We start from the raw sequence: 25,870 nt of genomic DNA on the forward strand, positions 1-25,870 counted from the left end.
TTGACCAAAACACTGACATTGACAAAGATAACAAATCTCAGACCTGTAAAAGACATTGAGGTCAAGTTGGCTGATGAGAATTGTCAATTCAGAGTATTTAAGATTGCTCCCTGAACATGAACCCTTGATATGCTCTGAAAATGTACAGCTTTTCATAAAAGAAACTCAATAGAGGTCCCCCCATATTTGACAGCAGTCCCCTAAATGAGTAACAAACTCTGAAGTGGTAAGTTTTCCAAACTATAAATAATGAAAACCAAATCTCCATCAACTATGCCAGAAGAAAACCAGAATGAATTATCTTTCTATCCTCTTGCTAGAAAATGATATTACAAAATTGTTGTCACACAAAACGGTGCTGAAAGAGTCTACAGCCAAAAATCGTAGGGGAAAAAAGGCTTGTAGGGGTTTGTCGGGCAGTTAACAAAACTTTGTCAGTTTTCTGAATTAGGTGAGATTTGAGGTATTTCTCAGCCTTTAAAATGCTATATGTTAGGCGCCTGGCTGTCTTGATCTCTGGGTCGTGAGTTTGAGCCCCGCATTGAGTGTAGAGATTAGTTTTTTAATGTTTATTTATTTATTTATTTTTGAGAGAGAGGGCGAGAGAGAGTGAGCAAGCTTGAGCAGGGGAAGAGGGCAGAGGGAGAGAGAGAGAGAGAGAGACAGAGAGAGAGAGAGACAGAGAGAGAGAGAGAATCCCGAGCAGGTTCCATGCCACCATCTCGGAGCCCAACTCAGGGCTCAATCCCATCACCCTGGGATCATGACCTGAGCTGAAATCAAGAGCCAGACAATCAACCAACTAAACCACCCACACACCCCTTTATAGATTACTTAAAAAAAAAAAAAAAAAGTATGCTGCGGTGCCTGGGTGGCTCAGTTGGTTAAGTGTCCAACTTCAGCTCAGGTCATGATCTCATGGTTCATGAGTTTGAGCCCCACATCAGGCTCTGTGCCTGGAGCCTGCTTTGGATTGTGTCTCCCTCTCTCTCTGCCCCTCCCTTGCTTGTGCTCTCTTTCTCTCTCTCTCAAAAATAAACATTTTTTTTTAAAGTATGCTATGTATTGTGTTTTCTTTCTGAATCTGCATAACATTCTTCTCCTAATTCTGTATCCATAATGTTCTGTTCTTTTTTCTCTTTAAGGGATCCCCAAATCATAAAATAAAAAACCCCACCAAACCTGGATCTACTCACCCACACATGTGCACACGCACGCCCATGTGCACACACACAGACACACTCATATACACGAAAACCAAGAAGAACCACAGGCTCATTGAGTAAAAAGAGGCACAAGACCCCTTCCCTGGACACATTTGTGTGCTTCGGAGTTGCTCTTTTTATCGGTAAAAAGGTGCTGGTCATCAGACTTCTACTCCAGAAAATATATAGAATCATAAAATGACCATAGATTTGTTAAAAGCTAGATCCAGTGAGAATTATTTTCACTAAGTAAGCTCATTTTACTAACAAAGCTAATTTTCCTGGGGCACCTGGCTGGCTAAGTCGATGGAGTGTGTGACTCTTGATCTCGGCGTTGTGAGTTCGAGCCCCATGTTGGATGTAGAGATTACTTAAACATAAAATCTTTTTTTTTTTAAGCTAATTTTCCTGTTGGTTTCCCCGATGCCTTCCAATCCTTTAATGTCACCCCCAAAGGAATTGCAGAGGACAGCTTTGGGCCATTATTTCACCATTCCCCTTAGACAGAAGGAGTGGTTTTTCTTCCTCGTTAGCCTGTTGGGTATTTTAAGATTGTCATCATCTGTTATGCAAAAGAGAAAAAAAGAAAAAAGAATCAAAGGAAAATCAAACTTATGTTTTGTCTTAATATTTCACGAGCCAAACTTCTTTCATTTTGTTCAACTGACATTTGTAGAAAGAGGTTCTTTTAAAGTCTGCTGCTCGGAGTTAAGCAGTCACAACCTGCAGAGAGGTACCTCGTCCTCTGAATGTGCAATAATATCCTCGTTGGTCGGGAGCTTCTAGTCCCATGGTGGTTTTTTCCTGTCAGGCTGTACTAGAAGAAGAAACATAAGAGGCATAAGGGTATGCCAGATGGTGAAAAATAGGTTTACGGCACCAAAATAGTGTTGTTTTTTTATTAAAAACTAGGCTAGTATTGAATGCCAGAAGGTGTGAAACCCAGCTCTGAGTAAGAATCTCCACATTTAGCATTGATCTTGGCCCGTGTGAACCTCCCACCAGGGGAAGCAGAGTGGGCCCACCAGCCTGCCTGGGGACATTGTTGCCAGGCTACCTGCACAGCATCCTGGAGGCCCAAGAGAGAGCAGGTGAGCTTGCTTCTTGGGAGGGTCAGCTTGGCTCCCCAACCCCCCTTCCTACGCTCATGCCCATTACCATCACACCGGAAGTTCTTTGCTAGATGCTGTCTGAGTCACCCACATCTCTTTCATATTGGATTTCAAAATCTAAGAACCCGTAAGGCTGGAACCTTGACCTCCAAGAAGTTTTAGGCTTCTGCAGCATCAGTAAAGGTAACAGCTGTCTCCAAAAGTGTTCCCAAAACCCTTAGCGGCCCATGTCCCTCAAACACTCCAACTTAAGGGAAACCAACATCCCAGAGGATTAGGCTCCTCACTTGGAAAGTCCTTATTTACCTCCATCACCATAGTCTGAGTTGGTTAGTGTTTGTTGCAAAACAGTCCACAACCAAGCTTAGTGCCTTACGACACCAACTCTAGATTTAGCTCTTGATTCTGTGGACTGGCAAGCTGGGCATAGCTCCACTGATGCACGTGGCTCACACCCGCATGTACAATATCCACTGCCAGGGTGGCTGGGGACAGTCTGGTCTGCGATGGCCTCAGCTGGTCAGATCGTCTTTCTCCCATACGGAGAGCAAGCAGAAACAGCAATGAAGCCCAAGGCTTCTTGAGAGGCCTGGACCAGGCACGATGTTTGGTATTCAGATTGGTCAGAGCAAGTCCCAAGACCAGACCAGGTTCCACTCTGATGGGAAGAGCCGCTCTGCATTGAAAAGGGAGGATAATAATTGTGTCTCTCTGTTTTCTTTAAAAACTTTGTATCATGGAGCACCTGGCTGGCTCAGTTGGTAGAGCATGCAACTCTTCTTTTTTTCTTAAGTTCATTTATTTATTTTGAGGAAGAGAAAGGGGGGGGGGAGGAGGAGCAGAGAGAGAGGGAGAGAGAGAATCCCAAGCAGGCTCTGTGCTGTTAGCTCGGAGCCCAGCCAGGGGCTCGAACTCATGATCCATGAGATCGTGACTTGAGCTGAAATTAAGCGTCGATGCTTAACCGACTGAGCCACCCAGGGACCCTGCGCGTGAAACTCTTAATCGCGGGGTTGTGAGTTTGAGCCCCACACTGGGTGTAGAGCTTACTTAAAAAAAAAAAAAATTTTTTTTGTATTGTGGTAAAATATGCATAACATCAAAATTACTCTTCTATCCATCACTACCGTCCATTTCCAGAACTTATTAAAAATAGATTTAAAAAAAAATGCTACCTTTTATTCATTTAGCACTTTTACAGTTAGTTCAGGACCATTTCTTTTCATTGCCTCAAAGAATCTTCTGTGTTCTGCCTATTCATCCCTCCCTCTAACCCAACCCCTGACAACCACTGGTCTTTTTACTGTCTCCATAGTTTTGCCTTTGCCAGAACATCATATGGCTGGAACCATACAGTAGGTGGCCCTTTCAGATTGGCTTCTTTCACTAGTGGCATGCATTCACGTTTCCTCATGTCTTTTTGTGGCTTGACAGCTCATTTCTTTTTAGTGCTGAATCAAAATTTACTGTGTGGATGTACCACTGTTTATCCACTCACCTACTGAAAACATCTTGGTGGCTTCCAAGTTTTGGCAATTATGAATAAGCTGCTACAAACATCTGTGTTCAGGTTTCTGTGTAGACATAAGCTTTCAACTCCTTTGGGTAAATACCAAGGAACACGTTTGCTGAATTACATGGTAAGCCTATGTTTACTGTTTACTGGGAGCTGTGCTGGGTTTTTTTTTTTTAACTTTTTTTTTTTTTTTTTTTTTTTTTTAAAGTAGGCTCCATGCCCACTATGGGCTTGAACTCACAACCCTGAGATTAAGAGTTGCACGCTCTACCGACTGACCAGCTGGGTGCCCCTAATGTTTTTTGTTTGTTTGTTTGTTTTTAAGTAATCTCTACACTCGGGGTGTCCAGTTGGCTGAGCATCAGGCTCTTGGTTTCGACTCAGGTCATGATCCCAGGGTGGTGGGATCCAGCTCTGCATTGGGCTCTGTGCTGAGAGTGGAGCCTGCTTGGGATTCTCTCTCTCTCCTTCTTCCCTCTTCCCCACTTGCACGCTGTCTTTCTCTCTCTCAAAAATACAATACAATACAACATAATAAAATAAAATAAAATAAAATAAAATAAAATAAAATAAAATAAAAGTAATCTGTACACCCAACGTGGGGGGCTTGAACTCACAACCCCAAGATCAAGAATCACATACTCTACTGACTGAGCCAGCCAGGCACCTTGTTTTAAAGAAACTATCAAACTACTTTCCATACTGGCTGTACCATTTTGCATTCCCACCAGCAATGAATGAGAGTTCCTGTTCCTCCATTCTCAGCAGCATTAGGTGTTGTCAACTCCAGAATTTTTCATCATCCCAAACTGAAACTCTGTACAATGATTGCCCCTTCCCCCTTCCTCAGACCCTGGTACCCCTATTCTACTTTCTGTTTCTATGAGTTCAACTATTCTAGATACCTCATAGAAGTGGAATTGTGGCCATTTTTTTGTTGAATTGTGGCCATTTTTGAAAACAATCTGTCACCTACTCTTAACAGGTAGATTTTATGGATCTCCAAACTCTTTTTTTTTTTTTTTACAATTATTTATTTATTTTGAGAGAGAGAGAGTGCATGCACACACAGGAGAGAGGCAGAGAGAGAATCTAAGCAGGCTCCATACCATCAATGCAGAGCCTGACATGGGGCTTGTATCCACGAACCATGAGAGCATGACCCGAGCTGAAACCAAGAGTTTGTCACTCAGCCAACTAAGCCACCCAGGCACCCTCCAAATTCTTCATCATCTACTTCTGTCCCACATTCTGGGTACAGCCATCCTTCCCAGTCACACATACATAGAATCTCCAAGATGCCTGGTCTCCAAGGGTGTGGTAGTGGAAGATCTTATTCTGCCTGAAGTTCAGGATTCAACTTGGACTGGGGAGTGGTGGTCAGTGCCACAGGCAACTTAGCACAGACCTGCTCAGGTCTCCTCTCTCTGTCCCTTTTGTGTCAGTTCCCTCACACACCAGGGAGGAGACATGATGCTTCTGACATGTCCCGGCTGGCTGGGTGGTGGGGGGGATCAAGAGCCCCTCTAGCTACCAAGACCAACTGTGCTCTTTCCACACCCCTGTGCCTTCTCCCTGAGCTCAGCTAGCAGGAAGCAATGTGGCTGGCTTCTGCCACTCAGCACCCTGGGCACAAAGGTGTGGAGACCCGGAGAGGGAACTAGTGATGTGACCCATCCTTTTCATTGACCTTCAAACCGCTTACAATAACAACGTGACCCCCCACTCCAGCCTAGGACAGGAGAGGTAGAAGAGAAAGGGATGTGGAAAAAGGAGAGAGAGGAAAAGCAGAATGAGAGGTATGTGGGAAAGAATGAACCTTGCTCAAAGAAAGGTGTGGCCTTTGTCATCAACTCCTGGGAGGTGATGTCTATATCACCTGTGGAATGTCTTGCCAGATAAGAGTGTCTTTGTTGGGAGCTTAGGTGGCTCAGTTGGTTAAGCATCTGACTCTTGATTTAGGCTCAGGTCATGATCTCGTGGTTCATGAGTTCAAGCCCTACATCGGGCTCTGTGTTGACAGTGCAGAGCCTGCCTGGGATTCTCTCTCTCTCTCTCTCTCTCTGTCAAAATAAGTAAATAAAGTTAAAAAAAAATGAGTGTCTTTGTTTACAAGGGGGCCTGGGACCACACCAGATAGTGTAACAATGTGGTTTATGGTGGGGGCTTTGTGTCACAAGGTTATCAGCTCAGCCTTCACAGAGTGGGCAACGAACCATGTCTACATGACTGAGCTCCAGTGGAAACAGGCCACCGAGGCTCAGGTGAGCTTCCCTGGTTGGCGATACTCTTACATACTGTCATACATAGTTGCTGGGAAGAGTTAATGCTGTCCATGACGCCACCAGGAGATGACAACTGGAAGCTCTGTGTTTGGACCTGTCTGGACTCTGCCCCTTGTGTCTCTTCACTTAATTGATTTTAATCAGTATCCTCTCTCTGTAATAAACTGTAGTGGTGAGTATAACAACTTTCAGTGAGTTCTGTGAATCTCTCTAGCAAATAATCAAAACTGAGGGTGGTCTTGGGGACCCCTGAACTCTGCAGTCGGTGTGAGAAGTGAGAGTGGTCTTGTAGATTGTTGTCTAGTTTTACAAGGGGGTACACAGGGGTGCCTGGGTGGCTCAGTCAGTTAAACATCCAACTCTTGGTTTCAGCTAAGGTCATGATCTCAGGGTTTATGAGCTTAAGCCCTGCATTGGGCTCTGTGTTGACAGTGAGGAACCTCCTGCTCTCTGCGCCGCCCCCCCCCCCCCCCCCCGCTCACACTCTCTATATCTCTCAAAATAAATAAATAAACTTAGGGGCCCCTGGATGGCTCAATTGGTTAAGTGTACAACTTCGGCTCAGGTCATGATCTCACAGTTTGTGAGTTTGAGCCCCACCTTGGGCTCTGTGCTGACAGCTCAGAGCTTGGAGCCTGCTTTGGATTCTGTGTCTCCCTCTCTCTCTTCCCTGCCCCGACTTGTGCTCTGTTTCTGTCTCTGTCTCTCTCTCAAAATAAAAAAAACATAAAAAATTCTTTTAAATAAATAAATACACTTAAAATAACAACAACAACAAAGAACCAAGAAGGTACACCGATGGAGAATGCTATCATGTTAACAGTAAATCCAAGAATAATGGTCATAGTGCCCTCAGTCAGATGGGGCACAGGGATGCTTCTGGAAGCCACCTAAGGAGAATCACAAGTTCAGTTCAAACTTATATTGGTTGGTAATGATTGTGCTGGAAAAAATGGCATTCGTGAAATGTCATTTGAGTGCTGAGTTGAAGAAGTATGTGACTACATTAGAGGTTGAGGACCATTCCTTTCTATTCCACACCAGCAGAGGACCTGTTAAGTTCAACGTACAGGATATAACTAGTCATAAGAAATTGGGTAGATTGAGAGATGGCTGTTATATCCAAACAGAGTGTGCCATTATGATGTTTGATGTAACATTGAGTGTTACCTCCAAGGATGTGCCTAACTGGCATAGGGATTCGGTACAAGTATGTGAACACATTCCTGTCACATTGTGTGGCAACAAAGTGAGTATTAAGGACAGGAAATTTAAGGCAAAATCTATCACCTTCCATTGAAAGAAGCATTTTCAGGGGCGCATGGGTGGTTCAGTTGGTTGAGCATCGGACTTTGGCTGAGGTCATGATCTCACGGTTTGTGAATTCGAGCCCCACGTGGGGCTTTGTGCTGACAGCTCAGAGCCTGGAGCCTGCTTCGGATTCTCTCTCTCCGCTCCTTCCCTGCTCATGTTCTGTCTCTCTCTCTCTCTCTCAAAAATAAATAAACATTAAGAAAAGAAAGAAAGAAGTATGTTCAGTCTTAGACATTTCCGCTAAAAGTAACTACAAACTTTGAAGAGGTCTTCCCTTTGACTTGTTGGAAAACTAATTGGAGACCCTAACTTGGAGTTTGTCGCCATGCCTGCTCTTACCCCACCAGAGGTTGTCATGGATGCAGTTTTGGGAGTGCAATATGAGGCTGGTGGAGTGGGGCCCCCACAGCATGCCCAGAAACACCATCTCCACAGGTATCAGGTACCTCTCTCCTTTTGTGGCTGGTGCACAGTTTCACGGTGTCCACGCCAACCACGGGTCAGCTGCTCTCTAATGCAGGTGCCTTCCGCAAATTAGACCATTTTAAGTACCTAATAGGAAAAGATACATTGGCTTTCAAAATCCATTTGCATTACAATAAGAACTTTCAACATTTCATCTGTCCACTAAAGGAAGAGCTGCCAGAGCCTTTAAATATAATTTCAACTGTTGCACAAGTTTAAGTGGATGATAAAAGATGGCAGTTGTTTACCTGTGCTAATGAAATTTCTCCTTGATGGTGACTATCAAGCATTCGAAGTGTTCATCGATGAATTACGTGTGGCCGTTGCGAGCATTAAACCTCATATAAAAAGTTACGTGGAAGGAGCGACTATGTGGCTCAGTTGGTTGAGCCGACGCTTGATTTCGGCTCAGGTCACGGTCTCAGGTTCATGGGATCGAGCCCCACATGCAGCTCTGAGCTGACAGCACAGAGCCTGCTTGGGATTCTCTCTCTCCCTCTGTCTCTACCCCTCCCTTGCTCACTTGCTCTCTCACTCTCAAAATAAACACATAAACTTAAAAAAAAAAAGTTACATTGATGAAAACAAACTGTGGTAGATTGGTTAAAGGCCACCAATCCCTCCCATGCTGGTTTGCACTGTGCAATGTGTCCCCCCACGTCTTCTTCCCATCCAAGGGTGTGTCTTTTTCTCCACTTCCTTACCCGAGTCTGGGCTTGCCCTGTGACCTGCTTGGGCCAATAGAAAAGGATGGAAGTGACTTGGGGCTCCCATGGTTAAGTCAGGAAGCTTAAGGGTTCTGCCTTGATTCTCTTGGAAGGTTCTGGTTGCTATATAACAATCCATCTAGCCTACTAGAACACGAGAAGCCATGGAAGAAAGGAGACCTGAAGTGTCCTAGTCCACAGTTAGACATGCAAGTGAAACCATCTTGGACCTTCTAGCCCAGCTGAGCCTCCCTCTTGAATAATTCCAGTCAAAACCCACAGAAGTGCCCAGCCAACCAGCACAATCATGACAAAGCATAGAGTATTGCTGTTTTAGGCCAGTACACTTTGGGATGCCTTGTTATCTGGCAAAGGCTAAAACACAAGGTCAATTTATCATTTAAAAGAAGTGAAAGGGGGAGCCTGGGTAGCTCGTTGGTTAAGCATCGGTTCAGGTCATGATCTCATGGTCTGTGAGTTCAAGCTCCGCATGGGGCTCTGTGCTGACAGCTCAGAGCCTGGGGCCTGCTTCAGATTCTGTGTCTCCCTCTCTCTCTGCCCCTCCCCTGCTGGTGCTCTGTCTCTCTCTCAAAAAAATTAAAAAAAAAAATTTTTTTTTTAAATGAAAGGATGGGGCGACGGGGAGGCTCAGTTGGTTAAGCATCCCACTCTCAATTTCAGTTCAGGTCATGATCTCCCGGTTCATGGGATCGAGTCCCAAGTTAGGCTCTGCACTGACAGCATGGAGCCTGCTTGGGATTCTCTCTCTTTCTCTGCCCCTCCCCTACTTGAGCTGTCCCTCTCAAAATAAATAAACAAAACAAAACAAAAAACGATAAGAACAGGAGGGGAGTAATGAAACAAAATTGACCATATCTTGATCATTGTTGAAGCTGAAAATTATCTACTCTTCTATTTTTGTGGGAACTTTTCCATAGTATAAAGGAGAAAATAAAGGGTTGTAAAGATTTCATTTAGGAAATTGTATTTACATAGTGGGTATTTCACCTTTTGTAATCGTTTATATTTCATTTTCTTTACATGATTGCATAATATAGAGAATGAAATAATTTTTTTTTTTTTACTCACCAAGCCCCATTTGGACTCTCCAAATACTCACCAGTTCACCCCTGAAAGTCACGGGGACATTATATAAATTTTCTGGGTGGCTCATGAGGTGAACAAGGATGAGGAGCCCGGTCTGACCCCACATCCATAAACCTTGCCAAAAGCAGCTGGCGCCCGCACCAGGGAGGGTTCCAACAGGGCAGGAGCCCTTCCCCCCTCCCCCACCCCCCGGCCGCGCTCTCAGGCGTGGGAGGAGACGATGAGGAAGTCCAGCCTCCTGGAAAGCCAGCTTGGCCCTCCTTCCCTCCCTGCTGTCCGCTCTGTGGCTCCGTAGTGGCTGTACCCAGGCCCGCCTGCCCGATGGCGCGCGCCCCGGCCTCCGGGTGGGGGTGAGAGTGCTGGGAGGGGCCGGAAAAGGCGGGTCAGCCTGAGTTACGAACCGCTCCAAACCATCCGGGGAGGGGCCAGAAGCTTCTCTTTCAATGATCGGGCAAAGGCTGTCCTTCGATCTCCTCCTCCTTCCTTGCTAGGGGACGGGTGGCAGGCGCACCGCGTTAGGTTCCCAGTCGCTCTGGGGCGCCCCGGCTTTAGGAAGCGGGGAACCTCTGCCCCTCCGAGTCACACTCTCTGGGAGCCCCGGTACCCCTAGGCTCCGATCCTCGACGGCTGTACGCCCTCACGCAGCCCCAACGTGAAGGGCTGAAGGGGGCCGCGCCGAGGGCCTGGGCCGGAACCTGCGCAGTCCCCAGCGGGGCACCGGGCGGCCGGGAAGGTGGGGGGGCGCGGCCCGGGCTCAGCGGTGAACGCCCCCCGAGGCAGTCTGGAACCCGACTTTCCATCGCCTCATCGATCCCGTCCCGCTTCCTAACGACGTTTGGAATGACTGATGCGAGCTCTCGGGCCTCGAAGCCACCCTCTCAGGAAGCCCTCTTTCCTTGCAAAGGCGCGCAGACCCCGCGGAGCAAGCGGGGACGGAGGCGGGAGCATGGGGGGGGGGGGGGGGGAGGGGGCGGAGGAAGGAAGCCGGGCGGGGGGAGGAGGGAAAGAGGGAGAGAAATGAATTGCATTGGCCAGTCGCATCCGCAGCGGATGATGCTGACACCCTCCATGCGGTCCCCTCCTAGGGGGGCAAGCGCTCCGCTCCCCCACGCCAGGCTGCAGACAAATGAACACAAAGCACGCGGACTAGAACATAAACAAGGGTATTTTATGACTTCCTTTTATTTATTTATTTATTTAGCACACTAATTAATAAATAAACTCCTGCAACGCGGGGGGGGGGGAGGGGGGGAGAAGCAAGCAAGCAGAATCCAAACATCCTCTCTGTTGCCATTTGGTTATGTAAAAAGGAGGAATTAAGGCAAGTTGGTGGTGAAGAATTCCTCCAATGCCACGCTCCAAATCAGAGCCCCTGCAAGACCTGAAATCAAAAAGAAAGCGGGCACCAGCAGCAAGCACAGAAAGTGGGGCAGAGGTCTGCCAGCAGCTCACATATTGTTCCTGCTCCTAAGGGGACGATTGTCACATGTCACAGAATTAGGCCCAGCTGTAAGCCACCAGCCCTACTACACACCACCTCCTAGTAACAACCCCTGCCTCCCATTCACTTTCTTTCTGAGCAGGGATGGGCTCCGAGGCAGCTTCCATTGTACCGGGTCCCCACCTCCACCCATCATGGCCAGAGGTGCTGGGGCAGGGAGTGGACACCTGCCCCAAGATACTGGGCCACAGGAGTCCCCTCACCCAGGAATTTAGGACTGGATGGAGAAAGAGAAAATAGTGTTTATGAAGAGCCAGACGCCATTTGGTGTAAACAGGGGAGCCCTGGCGGGTTGTAGGCCTGGGGAGACAGAGGGAGCAGTCTGGGAGAAAAAAAGGCCAAGGGAAGGAGGAAGAGAGGGGGAGACAGAAAGAGAGAGACAGGGAGAGATGGAATAAAGAGCTGCTGGCACAGAGGGGCAGGATAATGCTCCCTGCTGCCTTCTAGGCCTTTCTGAGGCCCTCGGCAGCATCCTCCTCCCCCCATATTTGGTAACAATAATCCCTGTCTTCTGGTTCACCAGGCGTCTGTGACCTGTAACCTGAAGTTCAATGAGCTGGAAATTTCTGTTGCTTGTACTCAACGGGTACAAATAATAAATTAGGCATTTAGCTATGCCTAAATAACATAGCTTCAAATCAAAGCTTCCTTTATCATTTTGCTTTAAAATTTTTTGATTGATTTATTCTTTAAATGTTTATTTATTTTTGAGAGAGAGAGTGAGAGAGGGTGAGCACAGGTGGGGGAGGGGCAGAGAGAGAGGGGGACAGAGGATCCAAAGTGGGCTCCATGCTGACAGCAGAGAGCCTGACACAGGGCTGGAACCCACGAACCTAGAGATCATGACCTGAACTGAAGTCAGATGCTCAACCAACTGAGCCACCCAGGCGCCCCTAGATTTTATTTTTTAGAGCAGTTTTAGGTTCATAGCAAAATTGGGACGAAGGTACAGAAAGTTCCTATATACCCTCTGCCCCCTCCACATGCACAGCCTCCCCCGTTATCAACATCCCACAGTAGAGTGCACATTTGTTAAACCGATGATTCCACATTGACATGTCAGTATCACCCAGAGTTTGTAGTTTACCTTAAGGTTTATTCTTGGTGTTGTACATTCTATGGGTTTAGACAAATGTGTAATTGTTACTGATTGATCTATCATAGACTGCTAACTCAGGAAATGAACAGATTGAGCCCTGGCACTGCCCCAGCCACCTGCTCCATCCGGTGGGGGGGGGGGGGCACCAGGGAGGTTGGGGGCTGGACAAGTGGAAAGCATAGTTCCTGGTTAGGTTTGCCAATGCTGTTGCCAAACTCAGGTACAACTCATCATAAGAGAAGTCAATAACTCAAGAGATGAAGGTTTGGAAGAGAGAAAGGGAGAAATTTATTTTGGGTGCCGGCAACTGGAGTTGGTGGCAGGCTCAAATGACCTCTCAGCCTGTAAGATGGACACCTAGAGTTTTAAAGAGAGGTTTGGGGGTATGTGCAAGAGAGCCGACAGGGAGCGCATGATCACAGGTGGGGGTCGGTATGTGTTCAGCCCATCATTATGGGCAGGGAAGGGAACATGTCGGATGTGGCCTTCTAGGCATTCCGTTGGTATCAGAGCTTTTCTGGTCTGGTGGTTGCAATGTTCCAGTCATTGCAAAACATCTTCGTCAATGCCTCCAGAAAGTGAGATAAGAAATTAACACAATGGGTTTTAGTTAGAGCATGAGTTAAGCGGGCTTGTCTATTTCTGGTTTTAATTGTTGGGGTCTATAGTTGAGCAAGAGGGCTGCCGACATAATGACATGTATCCACCATTGTAAGCAGCATACAGACTACTTTCATTGCCCTGAAAATCCTCTGCACTCTGCCCTTTCTTCCCTCCCCCTAAGCTCTGGAAACCACCGATCCTTTTCCTGTCTCCATGGTTTGGTCTTTTCCAGAATGTCAGATAGTTGGAATCATGCAGTCAGTATGTAGCCTTTTTGGATTGGCTTCTTTCGCGTAGTAATTTACTTCTATGGTAGAAGTTTTCTGTTTACATTTTCCCAATCCTTCTCTCCTTTGGTGGACACATTATCTAATACCTTCTAATTGAGGGAAAAAAGCTTATTTTGGGCCTACCAATACATTGGAAGCAAAGGCTTTTTACTTTGGGAAACGGGAAAAATGACACTTGCTGCACTGGAAACTAGAAGTCCCAGCATTTCTAATTTCAGCCACAATCCAACCTGCTGCGGAAGTAAGGACCACAGTCCAACCTGCCTAAAGCGTTCTCAGACTTCCGAGAGTCCGGAATGCCCCCCAGCCCGGCATCCATGGAACCATCCTAAGGGCTGCCTTTCCTCACTCCGGGCAGCATGGTCCCATCTGCAGTAAGTAGAGGCTGGTGATGCTCTGCATTGAGGCAAAACCATGGGGACCCCCTTTCCCTGGAGGTCAAGAGCATCGTGCTACTGGCAAACTCAATCCCCACTCTGACTCTGTGGCATTCTCCCATCAGCTACAATAACGACAGCAATAGCAGTTGACATTTCCTGACTGCTAATTATATGCCAGGTCCCTTGTGAAGCACTTTACATGTATTTATTTAATCCCCCCAACCTAATGAGGTAGGTAATAGTAGCATCCCCTATTTTATTTTGTTTTTGAAATGGATTTATTTTTTTAGTTATCTCTACACCCAACGTGGGGCTTGAACTCACGACCCCGAGATCAAAAGTTGCATGCTCTTCCAACTGAGCCAGCCAGATGCCCATATCCCCCATTTTATAACTGAAGAAGCTGAGTCACAGAAGAATTGTCACATGCTCAAGGTCACACAGCTTAGAAGTGGCCTAACCAGGATTTGAGTCCAGATAGTCTAGTTCCAGGGTTCAGCTGTGAACCACTGTGTTGTGATGGGGAAGATATTAGTTATATCTATTGCTGTGTAACAAATGTCTTCAAAACTTAGTGGCTGAAAACAATGGACTATTACTATCACACACAGTTTCTGAGGGTCAGGGATCTGGGTGCTCTTGCTCAGAGGGTCTTATGGGGAAGGCTTTCCCAAGACTTGACTGAACCCAGAGGATCTGCTTCTAAGCACATTCATGTGACTGTTGGCTGGAGGCCTCAGTTCTTTGACACATCGGCTGCTCTGAACAAGGCTTCCCCCAGTGCAGGTAATGAGGGGGAGAAAGGGACAGATATTGAGAGATGAGCCACTCTACCTTTTATGACCTAGCTTTCCAATCACATACATCACTTCTGCCTTATTCTATTTATTAAGCCAACCCACAACTCAACAAGAGAGGATTACACAACGACATGAATACAAGGAAGCATAGATCACCGGAGGCCATCTTGGAGGCTGGCTACTACGAGTATGAAGACAAGCTAAGCCGAAAAGGACCTTGCCCTCAGAAAATCCTAAAACCTGCTTCAGAGGTGATAGCAAAAAGCTACTGAGCCCCGTGCAAATGTTTGTCGCCACTCAACAAGCCCTTCCCCTGTGCCTGACATATTTCACCAAGCACTATGGAGAGAGGTGGACTCATCTAGAACATGAGCTCTGTGAAGACAGGCTCTACATCTTAGATGACATATCGTTGTCAGTCTTCCATGAATATTTTTAATTGGCTGACACTAAAGAAGTAAAAGATGCACTCACTGCTTTTAGAAAGTTAACCGAGTTTTAAAACAATATTAATTACATTTTATTTGCATACCTTCTGTGGTAAAATATATGTAACCTAAAATTTCCACTTTAACACATTTTTCAAATGTCCCATTTAGTGGCTTTTAAGTATATTCACATTGTTCTGAACCACTATCACCACCATCCAACTCCAGAACTTTCAAATCATCCTAAATTGAAAAAATCTGTGCCCATTAAACAATAACTCCCCAGGGCACCTGGCTGGCTCAGTCAGAGGAACATGTGACTCTTTATCTCAGGGTTTGAGTTCATGCCCCACGTTGGTGTACAGATTACCTGAAAATGAAATCTTTGGGTGGCTCGACTGGTTAAGCATCTGACGCTTGATTTCAGCTCAGGTCATGATCTCATGGTTTGTGGGATCCAGCCCTGAGCCCTGTCTCAGGCTCTGTGCTGACAGCATGGAGCCTATTTGGGATTCTCTCTCCCTCCCTCTCACTCTGCCCCTTTCCTGCTTGTGTGCTCTCTCTCTCAGAATAAAACAATAAAATAAAATAAAATAAAATAAAATAAAATAAAATAAAATAAAATAAAAACTTTAGGGGGCCTAGATGGCTCAGTTGGTTAAGCATCTGATTCTTGATTTCAGCTCAGGTCATGATCTCAGGGTTCATGAGATTGAGCCCTGAATTGGGCTCCTCCCTGACAGTGCAGAACCTGCTTGGGATTCTCTCTCTCTCCCTCAATCTCTGCCCCTCCCCCACTTGTGCTCTCTTAAAATAAACATTAAAAAAATTTCTTTAATTTATTTATTTTTGAGAGAGTTAGAGACACAGTGTGAGCAGGGAAGCACAGAGAGAGAGAGGGAGACACAGAATCCAAAGCAGGCTCCAGGCTCTGAGCTGTCAGCACAGAGCCTGACGCAGGGTTCCATCTCACGATCTGTGAGATCATGACCTGAGCCAAAGTCGGATGCTCAACTGACTGAGCCACCCAGGCACCCCATAAATACATTTTTTAATAAATAAGTAAATAAATAAAACAGAAAAATAAATAAATAAAAATAAACAATAACTCCCCATTTCCCTCTGCCCCACTCCGCCCCTGCCAATCACCTTTCTATTTTCCATCTAGGAGTTTGTAAACTCCCGGTACCTGATACAACTGGAATCGTACCATATTTGTCCTTTTGTGTCTGGCTTATTTTACTTAGACTAATGTCTTCAAGGTTCATTCATATTGTAAAATGTGTCAGAATTTCCTTCCTTTTTAAGGCTGACTGCTATTCCATTGGATGTGTAGATCACATTTTTTTTTATCCATTCATCCATCACTGGACATTTGGGTTGTTTCCACCTTTGGGCTATGGTGAACAATGCTGCTATGACCGTGGGTGTGCAAATCTATTTGAGCCCCAGCTTTCAATTCTTTTGGGTATATCCCTAAAGTGGAATTATTGGATCATACGGTAATTCTATGTTTAATTTTTTTTAATGTTTATTTTATTTTAGAGAGAGAGAGAGAGAGAGAGAGAGAGACAGAGAATGAGCGGGGGAGGGGCAGAGAGAGCGGGACAGAGGATCTGAAGTGGGCTCTGTGCTGACATCGGAGAGCCCCATGTGGGGCTCAAACTCACAAACTGCGAGATCATGACCTGAGCCGAAGTCAGATGCTTAACAGACTGGGCCACCCAGGCGCCCCATGCCTTTTTCTTGATGGTAAGTAGTACAGGATGTTCCAACTCGTGTTTCATTTTGGAAGTCGCATCCCACTGGCTTCCTAAAAAATTCGTCCAAGTGATGGAAATTTCCGTATGGAAATAGTGAATCAAGTTTTGAAGTGGTGATCAGAAAGGCAAATGAAAGAAGAGAATGGCCATTTGAGGCAGAATAAGGGCAGAGACACCATGATACAAACAAGCAGATTACAAATGATTTACCAAGTTGACGTATGAAAAGAGAACAAGGAAGGTCATAGGTACGAGGCTGGAGAGATAGAAGGAAAGAAGGGAGCAAGGGGGGCAGAACAGGACTTGGTGAGCTTTCATATATGTATTCTTTGTGACCCAGCAAGTCCCCTCATGTGTCAGGGGTCCCCAAGACTGTCAACAGCTAGAACCCAAGGCTTGACCTTTATTGCCCACCTGCTTGTACTCACTGACCTTTGTCTCACATTTTTTCTTAAGCTCTTCTTCCCAGCTTATATTTAACTCAGGCAAATGGAAAGCAAAACTGCCCCTCAAACAATAGCGACTGCCTTGCCAAGACCTCCCGCTGGCCCAGACCACGCTGACCAGTTTGAGCATAACCCCTGGCTGGAGGCTGGTGCCTGAGCAGATGGACCATGGAGCTACCTCTAGAATGATTGACAATTACTTTTACCTCATTATAATATTAAAATGTCTGCTCAAGGAGGAGCAGAAGCCTCATTTACAAAACATACAATGTACGGGTAGGCATGTTTCCTTAAGGCGCATGCAAGACCTTATGCCCGCCTCTCCATATGATGACAAGGATCCCCTTTTAAAATATTCATCCTAACCATAATAAAAAGAACCCATCTGCCCTTGCTCAGAGAGTCATGGCTTTGGAAGTTATTCCCTGTGATCTCTTTATTTGCTGCAAATACATTTTCTTTGTGCAACAACTCCACCTGGTGTAGTTTCTATCTGCGACTCGCCAAGGAGTGAACTCACATTAGCTTGGTTACCAGACCACCCCCAGATTTGATGATTCAGCTGGAGGGCTCTCAGGACTCAGGATATAGTTGCCCTCATGGCTAAGACTTATCACAGTGAAAGGACATAGAGCACAACCAGCATAGGGAAAAGGTGCATGAGGTCAAGTCCAAGGGAGACCAGGCGTAAGCTTCCAAGACTCCCTTTCCTGTGGGATCACACAGGATGTGCTTAACTCCTCCAGTGATGGGCCGTGATGACATATGGGACATCATGTCTTACTGGGGGAGTCTGTTAGAGACTGAGCACCCAGGGTTTTTACCAGGGGCTGCTCATGGAGGCACACTTTGCCTGGGCACATACCCAGATTCCAGCCTTCCAGAAAGAAAGCTGGAGTTCAGCACAAACCACACTGTTTGCATCAATAGTCTAGGCACAGTGAACCACTCTTATCAGGTAGGGAATGGTGAGAATCATCTACAAATCCTGATTCCCAGGCACCAGCCAAGGGCCAACCTGGACAACAGGTGTTTCTATGGATAAGCAATCAGGCCTTCTGTGTTAACCCCGTTTTGCACAACATGTGTCCTGCAGAACTGCTCAGACAGGTCCATGAGGGATATTCACAAGGTGTTCATCACAGTGCTATTTGTGATGATGGGGATTCCCAGGAAATCTGGGCATTTGTCACAGGGACATGGTTCATGGTTCAGTATGGTGGAGGCATGCCCTGGAATATCATGCAGCAATTAGAAGCAATGGATTATGTGTACATGTACTAACAAGAACAGATCTGAAAAACTTAATCTTTAGTGAAAAAGAAGATAAGAAACTGGATGAAATATATAATCCAATACTATTAATGTTAATTCAAAATATATACAGGTGCCATTTATAGAAATTTCAAAAACAGCAAATGTAATCTATGCTGTTAGAAGTCCAGATACAGGGGCACTCAGGTGGCTCAGTCGGTTAAGTGTCCAACTCTTGATTTCGGCTCAGGTCATGATCTCACATTCATGAGATAGAGCCCCACATCAGGCTCCTCATTGGGTGTGAACCTGCTTAAGATTCTCTCTCTCCCTCCCCTGATTTCATTCTCTTTCTCTAAAAACAAAACAAAACAAAAGTCCAGACACAAATTACCCTTGGAGAGGTAGTGACTGGAAAGGGGCATGAAATGTTTCTGGAGCACTGGTCATGTTTTTTCTCTTGAGCTGGGAGCCAGTCACAAAGGTGTGTCCATTTTGTGAAAATGTACCCAGCTGTGCACTTATGATTTGTGCATTTTTCCATGTGTATGTTACACGGCTATACAATTTACATGAAAACAAAAAATACATTCATGGAAAACGGCAATACCCATCTGTAAGCGCCCATATGAAGGAAAAATAAACATTAAAATGTCCATGGAGGGGGAGCAGGAACAGAGATAAGATGTAAAATACATGCACACGGCCATGAACGCATACACACAACAGACTTGTGGGGATCAATGCTGTTAATATGCCACGAACAGAGGAATATTATTAATTTACCCCTCTGCACCTGGGGTTTAAAGAAAGAAAAAAAGAACGATGCTGAGAAGCTCACCATGTGATCTCACCTTTCAGAGGAACTCGATTTCTTTGCAGTGTTTATGAGCCCATTTCTGTCTACCCAGTTTCCTAAGAGATTAGTGACCTCCACGCCCACATTGTCCCCAACCTGGAAGAGCTCCTGGGGTTACCTAGCAGTGCTGAGATCCCAGAGGGCCCACCAGCCTAGCTCCGGAACCCCAAAGGCTGCTCACGTCAACACCACTCTCGCTGAGTGATTTAGTAAAGAGGAAAGATACGCTCTAATCAAATCCCCGGAAAGACTTAAGAGAGCTTTGCAAGTTTTCACAAGAGCTGCATCCGAATCCCCTGGAGGGCTCATTAAAGCACCGAGTGCTGGGCCCCGCCCCCAGAGTTTCTGATTCAATAGTCCAGGGGAAGGCCAGAGAATTTGTATTTCTAACAAGTTCCCGAGTGCTGCTGTTGCTGGTAGTCCTGGAACCTCACTTTGAGAACCACTGATGCTCCAACAGAGGAGGAGGAAAAGTACAGCTACCAGTCATTTCTGATTAGCAAGCCTTGCTCCCTCAGGGCTACCCCAGGTTGCAAAACAAACCTCAACCCCTACTGCCATCTAACCAGATGGCATGACCCAAGAAGAGCTAATTCCACAGACACCACAGGAAACTCAGGAAGAGAAGATCTGTGGGCTTGGAGACATCAACAGGTGACTTCTGCAAGCAGCCCCATCCTCCATCCTGCACAAGGGGTGGTCGTCTCTGGTTTCAGATGAGAAGTTTGGGCCCTGGCCAAGTTCACTAGAGTGGTGGTCTCAGGGAAATGTGGGTGCACGTCCGAGAAGGTAACTACATGATGAGCCCACTCAAGGAAAGAACGTGTTACAGAAGGAAGTGGTTAGTAGGGTGTCTAGACCAGGACTTCCTAACCCCTTTGCACACTGAAAATGATAACATTTGCATTATTCATTTCAGAGTGCCTGTAAGAGGCTTGGCAAAAAAGAAAAATGATTACATTTCTTTTATAGTATATAATTATAATAATAAAAAAGGGTTTGGGGGTGCGCCTACGTGGCTCAGTCGGTTAAGCGTGCAACTTCAGCTCAGGTGGTGATCTCCTGATTAGTGAGTTCGAGCCCCACGTCGGGCTCTGTGCTGACAGCTCAGAGACTGGAGCCTGCTTCAGATTTTGTGTCTCCCTCTCTCTCTGCCCCTTCCTTGCTTGCACTCTCTCTCTCTCTCTGTCTCTCTCAAAAGTAAACATTATAATTTTTTAAAGGATTTGGTGATGATATAAAATATAGAATTTGAATAAATTACAATAAAGTGTACAACCATCAGTTCTTGGGGCAGACCTGCTGCTCATTCCCAGCACCTAGGGAACCATGGCACTTTGACTGGGAAGCTTTGCTCCAGAGCCCACTGGTCCACAGAGCAGGAACCTGGTAGTGTTCCACCTGCCAGAGGCAAAAGACAGTCTGACTGAGAGGTCCCTGCATGGTGGTGTATTGGTTAGCTATAGCTGTGTAACAAAATTTGGCAGCTTAAAACAACAAAGGACACTTATCACCTCAGTGTCTGTGGGTCTCCCATGAGATTGCAGTCAAGTCTGGGTTGCAGTCTTTGAGGACTTGACTGGGCTGGGGCGTCTACCCCCAAGATGGCTGACTCATATGACTGGCAAGTAAGCACTGGCAGAGAATGAATAGCCCGAGGCCAACATCCAGGGTCATCTTTGAGGCTCCTGCCATAGGTGGCCTCTGGGGTGAACCGCTAGGGCTCTGTACTCACACCCTGGCCTGCAAGAACAATTCCTCTGGGCAATTCTCCTTCCTAAACTCTGATTTTGTGCTTGCCTTATCAGTTAGGATTAGGAGTGGCTGTTAAACAAAACACAAGTGGTTTAAACAAGATAAAAGTTTGTTTCTCTTTCATTTAAAAGAAGACCAGAGATAAGTTAACCAAGGCTGACAGGGTGGCTCCACAGGCATCCGGGATGGGATTCTCTCTATCTTTCTACTCCTTCAACCTTGGGGCATCGCTTCCATCCCTCAGATCACAAAGCAGCTGGAAGTCCATCATCATACCCACATTCTAGGCAAGACGTAGGGGAAGGGCAAAGGACCAAAGACCTTTCCTAAGAAACCTCACCCTCCAACTTCCACTCACATCTCAGTGGTCATCCCTGGACACAAGGGAGTCTGGGAATGTCATTTCCTATCTGGCATATTGCTGCCCCCAATAATATCAGGGTATTGTTGGTAAGGGGGAAGAGGAGAAAGGGGATTGGGTAGACATGTCTGTAGTGGAGTTCAGGGGTACAAGAGCATCTGGCTCCGGGGGTCCCAAACAGACCAGGTTTGGCCACTTGCTGCTGACAAAACCCAAAGGCAGAGAAATGAGTGGAGGTGAAACAAGAAAGGAATTTATTTCAGGGAGGCCAACACCAGGCAGATGGCGGACTAGCATCTCAAATACTGTCTCTGAAGTGTCAAAAATACTTCCAGGTTTATACAAGGAAAATGTGGGTGTGGGGGTGCCTGACTGGCTCAGTCAGAAGATCTTGAAACTCTTGATCTTGGGGGTAATGAGTTCGAGCCCCATGTTGTACGTAGAGATTAGTAAAAAAATAAATAAATAAATAGGGGCACCTGGGTGGCTCAGTCAGTTAAGTGTCTGACTTGAAATTGGCTTGGGTCATGATCTCACGGTTGGTGAGATCAGTCCCCACGTTGGACTCTGCACTGGCAGTGCAGAGCCTGCTTGGGATTCTCTCTCCATCTCTCTGCCCTCCTCCCCCTATTCTCAAAACAAATTAAAAAAAAAAAAAGGAAACTTCCCCCAAAATAATTTGGCCTCCCAATTTCCTTTATCCAGAGTGGGGGCGGGGGCTGTTAATGGGAAACACGGGTATTTCTGGACCATGTAAACTTAGGTTAAGTGTAAAGAAACATGTACTTCTTAAAGTCAATATACTGGAATCCAGCCTACATATCAGCTTGGGAGGCTTTGGCTATTCCAAGACAGTGCTTGGGTTGATGGTAGGGGGTCTAGGAATCATTTTCTGGCTGGCAGTCCCAGAGCTTGGCGTCCAGCCCTACAGGTGCAGCACCTAGTCAGCTCTCTTGGGTGTGGCCACTTTCCCCAAGGCACTGCCATGGAGCAGAGCACCCCCACTGCTTGCAGGCTGGCCAACCTCTACTCCCCCCCACCTCTGTGCTTGGGATTCTCTGCCCCCTCCCACCTGCCCTCCCGGTGCTGCCCCTCCCTCCCTGCTCCTCCCTTGTCACCCAGCACAGGACCTCTTCAATCAGCCCAGGCTTTCCCTAAACACCTGATCCAGGACTTGCCTCAGTCAAAAGCTGCTCAGCTTTTGCCACCCCTGCCAAGGCCCTGAGGCAAGGGAATACACAGTCCTGGCTGGGGCTGCCCTAAGAGGAAAATGCCAGGAGAGCTATAAAATAATAGCCCAATACATTATCCTGCCTCAAGTGGTAGGTAGGGACCAACCTGGAAATACTACGGAGCTTAAAGTTTATTCTGTAGGCTTTGGAAACTACTGGAATTTTTTTTAAGTTTATTTATTTTGAGAGAGAGTGAGAGAGAGCACGTGCACGAGCAAGGGGAGGGGCAGAGAGAGAATCCCAAGCAGGCTCCACACTGTCAGCGCAGAGCCTGACGTGGGGCTCCATCTCACAAACCGTGAGGTCATGACCTGAGCCACGGAAATCAAGAGTCGGATGATTAACTGAGTGAGCCACCCAGGCACCTGCTCCCCCCGCCCCGCCCCGTGCTCTAAATCATTACACTCTGCCATAGCATGTGACAGTCCTAGAGATGTCATTCATGATGTCTGCCAATCCTCAGTACCAAGTGAAACTGTCCCACTCATAGCTCCTGGGAAGTGTTTTTTAGTGGAACACCTGACTCCACCCTACACCCATGGCAGTGGCTGACTGGACCAAGGTGAGCACTGGACCTGAGACAAGTAAATCCACAGGTTGAATGGCATCCTCATATTCTCTTACGAGAGGATGTTTCCTCACACTTAGTGACTGAAACTAGGGCATGCTGGGGGATTCATCAGTTAATCATGGGAACAGAAGCTAAAAGGTCATGATGTGGGTAGGCCATGAGTAAGCAGAGATTATGAGGGAACAGAAAGGATGAATGAAATGAGTAAGCAGAGGATGTGGTCATCAGGGAAAGAAGACAGCAGATTGCCCAGGAGTGAGGGAGATCCCATGAGAAGGCAGCCTGGAGGGGTCTCAGGCTTTTGGTGCCTGGGCTCCTTTCTGCCTCTTTGTGGCCCAACGAGGCCCCAAGGCCTATCTGCCCCACATGGGACCTGCAGTTCACTTCATTGAGGAGTACCTGTTTCCTATAACCCCAAAAGTCCCAGTTGTTGTCAGCAGAGACAGGGACAATAAGAAGGGGAGGGGCTAAGGAAGAAGATGCCCATAGGGGGCTCAGAAAAGTTCTGGCATATTCCTGGAAATCTAGAAGTCCACCTGCATGCATAGAGCTGGGCACATGCTCAGGAAAGACCTGAGGAGGTCCTAATCTCTCAGTTCCGGCTGACCTTGAGATTCTGTGCAACTAGAAAGTGAAGGCCAAGGCAGAATTGTCAACTCCCCTGTTGGGTGTTGAAAGTGTGTCCTAACACACCCACAGAAGCCTCTGGCAACAACTGGGAGACTTACTGCTTCAGACACTTACTTACTTACTTCCTCCCGACGCTTGAGATCTCTGTCCATTCATTAGCTGACCACTAAGCCAACAAGCAGAGACTTCAGTGGCTACTCATGACAAAGAATATACGGTGCAGAATTAGTTCAGAAACCAACAATGGGAATAAACAGCAGCCACGATTCACCTCGGAGAGGGGGAAACTCTGATTTCCAGAACTGTCACATTACATTATTTAAAGTGTCTAATTTTTAACACATTCATGAGAATTAAAAGACCCCAAAGTGGTGATGGTTTCACTTATCTGTGAATATACTAAAGAGCATTGAATTGTATACTTTAGATGGATGAATTATATGGTATGCAAATGATATCTTAGTAAAGCTGTTTAAGAAAAATAAAATGCTTGACTACCTCATACTTTATGCTACATTTTCTGATTTTTTAAAAAAATGTTTATTTATTTATTTTGAGGCAGGGGGAAGGTGAGGGAAGGGACAGAGAGAAAGGGAGAGAGCAGGCCCGTGCTCAGTACACAGAGCCGAATGCAGGGCTCGATCTCACAACAGTGGTGTCAACAGTAGGACGCTTAACTGATGGAGCCACCCAGGTGCCCCTACATTTTCTGATTTCAAAGAATATGCTCACTTGGAAAAATATTAACCAAGAGGAAGCAGGTATTTAAAACTGAAATGTTGATGTTGACAGTCACTAAAATTCACCGAAATTTAGTAAGTGGTCAATGGTCAGCTTAATGAGATTATTTCCAAGGTCAAAACTAAATTCTCTCCTGGAACTTAAGATGTAGAAATATGACTGTGTAGCACGTGGAATGCTCAACAGATGCTTGGCATAAAAAGAATTTTGGTCTGAGGCAATGATGGCAAAATGGTAACATCTGACAAAGCCAGGTGCTGGGTACATGGGAATTTGTTTTAATATTTTCTGTTACTATTTCATATGCTGCAAATACTTCATAACAATTTAAAAGAAAATAGAATGCTACTACACACCAATTAGAATGGCTAAAATGAAAAAGACTGACAATACCAAATGCTAACAAGAATGAGGACAACTGGAGCTCTCGCACACTGCTGGTGCGAATGGCAAATGTTACAGCCGTTCTGGAAAATGGCTTGGCACTTCCTTAGCAATTCAAACATAGAATTACTGCATGAGTCAGCTATTCTGCTCTTATTTACCCAAGAGAAAGGGGTAAATGACAAATGAGTCCACACAGGGGCTCCTGGGTGGCTCAGTCGGTTAAGCGTCTGACTTGGGCTCAGGTCATGATCTCGCGGTCGTTGAGTTCAAGCCCCGCGTCAGGCTCTGTGCTGACAGCTCAGAGCCTGGAGCCTGCTTCAGATTCTGTGTCTCCCTCTCTCTCGGCCCCTCCCCTGCTCATGCTCTGTCTCTGTCTCAAAAATAAATTAAAAAAAAAAACACTAAAAAAAAAAGAAATGACTCTACACAAAGACTTGTATACAAATGTTCATGGTAGCTTTATTCATAATAGCTTGATGAATGGATAAAGAAGATGTGAGATATATATATAAATATATTTATACGTATAAATATATTTAGATATATATAAATATATTTATACACACACACACAATGGAATAGTACTCGGCAATGAAAAAGAATGAAATCTTGCCATTTGCAACAACATGCATGGGATTGGAGGGTATTATGCTAAGCGAAATAAGTCAATCAGAGAAAGAAGGGTATCATATGATTTCACTCATATGTGGAATTTAAGAAACACAACAGATGAACATAGGGGAAGGGGGAAGAAAAAGTAAGATAAAAACAGAGCATTGGGTGTCATACGTAAGAGATGAATTACTGGGTTCTACTCCTGACACCAAGACTACACTCTATGTTAACTAACTTGAAAAAACAAATTGGAAATAGCACAAATACTGATCAACAGGGGAGTGAATAAATAAACTGTAGTATATCCACACAATAGAATACTGCTCATCGATAAAAAGGAATGAACTGGGGGCGCCTGGGTGCCTCAGTCATTTAAGAGTCTGAATCTTGATTTTGGCTCCTGAGCCCCCAGTCAGGCTCCACTGGGTGTGGAGACTGCTTAAG

The 25,870-nt window shown here is 46.0% G+C and overlaps 1 long non-coding RNA gene across 3 annotated transcripts; it reads right to left on the minus strand.

Moving 5' to 3' along the window:
- Positions 1–403: 403 nt before the first annotated feature.
- Positions 404–10,651, minus strand: LOC113597570 (uncharacterized). 3 transcript variants are annotated; one of them, XR_003418350.2, is made up of 4 exons: positions 9,725–10,651; positions 7,879–7,984; positions 1,874–2,022; positions 404–1,767 (listed from the first exon to the last, which is right to left on the minus strand). It is a non-coding gene; the product is annotated as an uncharacterized LOC113597570 (long non-coding RNA). The 3 variants fall into 3 exon arrangements; XR_008290089.1 differs by having other exon boundaries at positions 404–2,022; XR_008290090.1 differs by having other exon boundaries at positions 404–2,022; positions 7,409–7,984.
- Between the last annotated feature and the right edge of the window lie 15,219 nt (positions 10,652–25,870).

The sequence above is a fragment of the Acinonyx jubatus genome, chromosome X (assembly GCF_027475565.1).
Source record: "Acinonyx jubatus isolate Ajub_Pintada_27869175 chromosome X, VMU_Ajub_asm_v1.0, whole genome shotgun sequence".
NCBI lineage: Eukaryota > Metazoa > Chordata > Mammalia > Carnivora > Felidae > Acinonyx > Acinonyx jubatus.